This window comes from Marmota flaviventris, chromosome 17 (genome assembly GCF_047511675.1).
Source record: "Marmota flaviventris isolate mMarFla1 chromosome 17, mMarFla1.hap1, whole genome shotgun sequence".
Classification (NCBI taxonomy): Eukaryota; Metazoa; Chordata; class Mammalia; order Rodentia; family Sciuridae; genus Marmota; species Marmota flaviventris.
Genome location: NC_092514.1, coordinates 76,876,126 through 76,882,135, shown reverse-complemented (window position 1 = coordinate 76,882,135; position 6,010 = coordinate 76,876,126). Strand labels below are relative to the sequence as shown.

Sequence of the window (6,010 nt, the reverse complement as noted above, 5' to 3'; positions counted from 1 at the left end):
CTGGGTTCCATCCTCAGTACCAGAAGGAGATGAGAAAAGGAAACTAAGCCCACCCAGTGCTTGAGGCTGCCATTCCACATGCTCGGGAAGCCCACACTCAGCGTCCCAACAGCTTTCACATCAGTAGCCACAAACTGAACAGCCCAAGTGTCCCACCACAGCGAGTGCTATAACGGCAGGACAGCTGAGCCACAGGATCTGGTGGCATCAATGAGGACAGAGCTGTGGACACACAGACAACAGGGCTGAGCCCTAGGATGGTCACCCAGAGCCACAGAAGGCAGACTGTCCCACGTGGTTCAGTGACCACGGAGGAGGGACAGTGGGGGACAGTGACCTACGGAGACGGTGATGGAGGCAGACCCCTGGCTGCCTGGGCAGCGACTGAGCAGAGAGGAGCCGCAGGAGCCCTGTGGGGGTGCCGGGCGATCCATGTCTCACTGAGCCACGCCCGCGTCTGGTCTGCACACACTTGTCGGAACTCATTGCGCTGAGCCGTTAAAATGGGTGCCCTTTCTCGTTTCTGAAGTCTATCTCAATTAAGCAGATCAGAATTAAAAACCAACAAGGTCCTATTTGTCACCCATCAGATGACCAAAGTCAAAATGACTGATCATATCCAGCTTTGCCAAGGAGGCGGGGAGCAGACCCTCATCCTTGGGCAGGAGGGAGGTGTGCTTTGGCATACTGCTGCGCAGCCTGGCAGAACCAATCAGCATCTGCACCATGAATACCTTTTAACCGGTGCTTCCTCTCCTAGGGATTTTATCTTCCAGACATGTGTGTAAAAGCACAGAGATGAACTAGTGTGTGCAAGACCCTGGGTTCCACCCCCTGCACCTCAATTGAAGAAGTGATATGGAAACATTCTTTGCAACAGTATTTGCTTTGTTGAAAAATCCGAAGCACGAGGCTGGGTTGGGGCTCAGTGGTAGCACACTTGCCTGGCGTGTGTGAGGCACTGGGTTCGATCCTCAGCACTGCCTATAAATAAAATAAAAATAAGGTCTATCAACAAATAAAGAAATATTTTTTAAAAAATCAGAAGCAACTCAATGTCCAACAGTAAGACACTGGCTAAGTATGCATAAGCCATCCGTGTTGGTCAGCCCCCTGTCTCTGTGACAAAATCCCTGAGATAATGGACTTACAAAGAGGAAAGGCTTATTTTGGCTCAGTTTATGGCCCCTGCTTTGCTCTGGGCCTGTGGCAGTGCAGTCCATCGTAGCAGGAGGGCATGGCGGAGGAGGCTACTCACCTCATGGCTGCTGGGGAGTGAAAGGGAGAGACAGGAAAGAACCGGGGTCCTAACCCCTCTGACCTAAATCCCTCCCACTAGACCCCACCTCCCACAGATCCACCACCTCCCAGTAGCTCCACAGCATGGTCTTCAAGGGACGGTGGACGTTGGGACCCCACCGAGAGCCCAGGCCTTGTCCCAGGTTGCTGGGGACTGCAGCCCTGAGAACCTAGTTCTGGGACGCCCCGTGTCCTCAATGCTAGGCTGCTGGCTACGGAACGCAGCATGGCATAGACGTGCCAGGGAGCACCCGTAAGTCAAGAAAGGTGCCCCAGGAACCTCCGTGCCCACCATGGGCCAGGCGCAGTGTGGGCGGCACATGCCCAGAGCCCAGCACCTTTGGAGGCAGAGGCAGGAAGATGGAAGTTCAAGGCCAGCCTACACAGGCAAAAATCCTGCCTCAAAATAAAAACAAAAAGCTCAGCCAGGCACAGCGGCACACGCCTGTGATCCCAGCGGCTCGGGAGGCTGAGGCAGGAGGATGGAAAGTTTAAGGATAGCCTGGACTACTTAGCAAGACCCTGTCTCGAAATAAGAAATAAAAAGGACTGGGGCCAGGCGCGGTGGCACACATCTATAATCCCAGCAGCTCAGGAGGCTGAGACAGGAGGATCGTGAGCTCAAAGCCAGCCTCAGCAATGGCGAGGCGCTAAGCAGCTCAGTGAGACCCTGTCTCTAATAAAATACAAAATAGGGCTGGGGAGTGGCTCAGTGGTCAAGAGCCCCTGAGTTCAATCCCTGGTACCAAAAAAAAAAAAAAAAAAAAGCTCTCAGTGACAGAGCACCTGCCTAGCACAAACCAGGGAGGCCCTGGGCTCCATGTGTCACTGTGTCACTGTGGAAGAGGGGCAGGTGATGCCAGGTACAAGGAAGCGGAAGAGAGCCAAGCTGGGAGGAGCAGGCAGAGCCGGGTTAGCGGGTTTCCAGGGCTTTGGAGTGCCTGGGGGGTGGCCAGCGCCCTGCAGAGCTGCTCCCCGCTCCCCGTCCCTCTGTGCTCTTGGACTGGTTGACTCTGGGTGACCGTGGATTTTATAATTATAAAAATATTTCCTGAAGGAGGTGTGACCTTGATCTTCAGTCAAAGGCAGGTGGGTGGGGCCTCTGAACCGCAGCCCCAGTCAGGCAGGCTGGGGGCGGGGAGTCCACAGCCCAGCCTCCAGCAAGGGAAGGCTGGGAGGGGAAGGGGTCCCACGCTCAAGGGCATGGGGACCCCGATGCTGGGGCAGGTGGAGGTAGGGGATTTCTGGCGGCCTCCACTCCGGCTTTCCTCCCCTGGAGGCGGACCTTGTCCAGGACCCACTTTCAGGAGGACGCTGGCCCCTCTTGCTGCAGGCAGCGTCTCTACCCAAACACTGGCAGCCTGGGATTGTTAAGCAAATTGACTGGTGGGGCCCTGAGCCCAGCTAATTCCAGTGTCTTAATGAGCGGGGAGATGAGGTTTTATTCATCACTGGGGCTTTAAAAATTGCAGTAAAGTGGCCCACTTTATAAAGAAAAAATCAATCGCAAAAAGAAAACAGGAGTATGTAAATGGACAGGGTGACAAAAAGCGGACCAATTACCCCCAAAACGAGACGCAGTTATGGCTCCATTAACTCAATTATATTTTCAAAAGGATTTCTTACGAGGCCCCCACCCCACCCCACCCGCACACGCCTGTAATTTTTACATCAACTTCAAGCCATTAAGTTGCATTAAATTATTTTGTGGGAGAGAGAGGTATGTTTGGGAAGAGAACGCTCCAGGCATCCTTGTCCAGCCCCCCAGGGAACAAGGCAGGTGCAGGCAGGAGGGCCCGTGGTGGGGTCCCGGGAACAGGCTCTCTCGTCCAGTCCTGAGGGTCCCAGGAAGCTAGGGACTGCAAGCTGCTGTGGGCCAGTCCTTCTCTCCCCAACCCCCCATGCCCACGGCTTACATTTATACCCCCAGATGGACAGCTCTTCTGTCCCCCCAGGGGTTGGCCGGCCCACACTGGAGTCCCTCATCTTGCTGGCGTCCTGAGGTCTTTCTTTGTCTCATTGGAGTTAGAAAGCTCAGTTTTCTGAGAAACGAGAAAGTAAACATATTTAAAATAAGAGACATCAAAACTGGGGACCAAATGGGGACATGCTCCATGCCTTTCTTCCTGCAGCCCGGCCACCCTGGAAGCCGAGGATCCTGTACACATTGGACATGACGTCCCTTCAGCCCTCTCCACGTGCAGGGCAGGTCCTGAACTGTCCCGACTGTCTTGTGTGGCGTGTCTGGCCTGCGGGTGGTGGCTGAGACCTGCTTTCCAGGTCAGCTGTTCCCTGGGAGCCAGAGGCCTGCCCTACATAAGCCTGCGCCCGGGTCGCAGGGGAGCCAGTGCTTAATGTCACAGAGCCCAGGCGGAGTGGAGGACGAGGAGGAGCAGGAAGTGGGGAGAGGGGGATGGGCAGACAAAGAGCACTGGGTGGTCAGCCAGCGGACGCAGGTCTGCTAGTGGTGGACAAATGGAAGGGTGGAGACTTGGGCAGGCAGTGGGTTGGAGGTGACCCCGGGCACCAGCCAGGGCCCCCCCCCAGGGCTCAGGCGCGGAGAACCAGGACTGGCAGGCTGCAGGGTCAAACCACCAGACAGAGGACGGGAAATGTGGATGGGCATCACAGAGGCAGCAAAAGGACCCACTCAGACAGGCTGACCTGGTGGGGTTGCCGATGGGTTCTGGGAGGTCCCCTCAGCGTCCAGAGGGTCCCTCCACTGGCCAGAGGCTGTGGGAGAGAAGAAATGCCAAGAAAAAGAGCTGAGACTGTGGCTCAGCGGTAGAACGCTTGCCCAGCACCTGCGAGGCCCTGGGTTCCATCCTCCGCTCCACATTAAAAAAAATAAAATAAAGGTATTGTGTCCAACCACAACTAAAAAATAAATATTAAAAAAGAAAGGCCAAGAGGAATCCCCTCTGTCCGGCACCCAGATAATGGCCTCTCGGGCTGCGTGTGAGCTTCGCCTCCCAGCCCCTTGGCCCCATGAGCACCTGAGCTTGCTGAGCCCAGACAGCTGCAGGACGAGATCCGGCCCAGCCCTGGTTTGGGAGCCTGGGGCAGGGGACGGGTGGGGTGGACGAGGAGGACCACAGGGTTCGAGACCAGGATGCACAGAACCTCCCGCCGCCCACTCAGCCCCTCAGGAGCCTCAGGTGGCCTGTGAGGCTGCCGGGAATGGCCATCACCCCCTGTAGGCTGTGGCTGCCAGCACGGGTGTGGACAGCCTCGGGGGAGAGTGCTGGGGGCAGAGCAGGAGCCAAGTGGCTGGGCCCGCAGGAAAGGCTGGGCCATCCCAGGAGAGGGAGTTGCCAGGGGGAGGCAGGAGAGGCCAGGAGACCAGGAGCCCTGGGCCTTTCCAAGGCCCCAGAGAACGTGGCCTAGGGGAAGATCTAGCCTAGGTCTCTGGGCATGGCCTGGGTGGGGTGAGCAGACAGAGGAGAGCTCCCACCAGCTTGGCCGTCCACCATCACGACACTGGGCCATCTCTGGAACTCCAGTCTTCCTTTCCTTGGCCGTAAAATGGACTGACAAGAGAACAGTTGGGCTCGGGGTGGGAGACAGGAAGACACAGGCCCCACTTCCCCTCCACTGTCCTGAGGAGTGGACTGCAGGTGGCCTCCTGTCTCTTGTCCACAGTGGGCGGCCTCAGGGGCCCCTTGGGGGTTTCCAGGGCCTCCTAGTACTGGGGAGAGGCAGGGTCACCTTGGAGGAGGTGGCTCTTGGCCAGGGTGCCACAGCCTGCCCAGTGGACTCTGCTTCCCGCCTGCTCCCGCCCCACGGGCTGGCTCAGCGAGCTCCTCAAGGTGGGGAGGGTGTCCTTGAAGGCTCCAGCCGCCCCACACCAAGGTCTGGGCACCAAGGTCACCGCCAGCTGGGGTGCTGCCCAGGAAGGGGGAGGGTGGCTGGGCCGTTATGTCTGAGGGAGGAGGGAGGCAGAGGAGGGGAAATAAAAAGAGATTACATTTTTTAAAAGGTACTCTAGCTGTCAGCTGACACCATCCCTGGTCTCCATCCGTTTTACAGCCTGCCGGGATCAGGCAGCTGGGCCCCGTCTGTCAGCGTGCGGAGGGCGGGGCGAGGAGCCAAGCCCCCCAGGCGGCCCAGCCATCAGGGCCTCTCCCCGGCTTGGCTTCCCCAGGGGCTGCCCAGGCAGCAGGAGCCCAGCCCCACGCAGGGCGGGTGCTCAGTGCAGGTGAGACCCCTGGGTGGAGGGGAGCTGCCCCCGCGGGCGGCCACTATCGCTGCCCATCTATCCCCCTGACAGGTCAATTTTCTCTCGTGTTTTACAGGAGCTTTCAGGGCAGGAAATGTGATCGGGCAGCTGATTTATGTCCTCACCTGGTCTTTGTTCACCAGCCTTTGCTCCAGCCCCCCGCACTGCTGCAGGGCCAGAGGACATCTCCTGAGGGGAGTCCCATCCTCACGCCTCCTCCAGCAACCGCTGACCACCAGAACTCGAGCTGGCCCCGCTGAGATGGGGACATCCTTGAAGGCTCATTCCCGTGTTTTGTATGAAGGGGGCCCAGGCTGGTGGGGGTCCCTGGCTGCAAAGGCCTCACCTAAGGCTGAGGCCCGGGGCCCAGGAACCAGCCTCGCCTGAGGGGCAGCTGCCCCCGGGGGAAGGAACTGATTGCCCAGGTCGACTTTTCTTTTTGAGCTCAGAGTTCTTGTCTGATGTTGTAGCCAAGTCCTTTTATTACCTCTG

General features: G+C 57.9%; 1 long non-coding RNA gene across 2 annotated transcripts; it reads right to left on the bottom strand.

The window, feature by feature from the left end:
- Window positions 1-332: 332 nt before the first annotated feature.
- Window positions 333-3,634, bottom strand: LOC139702326 (uncharacterized). Of its 2 annotated transcripts, XR_011704935.1 has the most exons (4): window positions 3,418-3,634; window positions 3,216-3,341; window positions 1,152-1,268; window positions 333-984 (listed from the first exon to the last, which is right to left on the bottom strand). It is a non-coding gene; the product is annotated as an uncharacterized lncRNA (long non-coding RNA). The 2 variants fall into 2 exon arrangements; XR_011704934.1 differs by lacking the exon at window positions 1,152-1,268.
- Window positions 3,635-6,010: the final 2,376 nt, after the last annotated feature.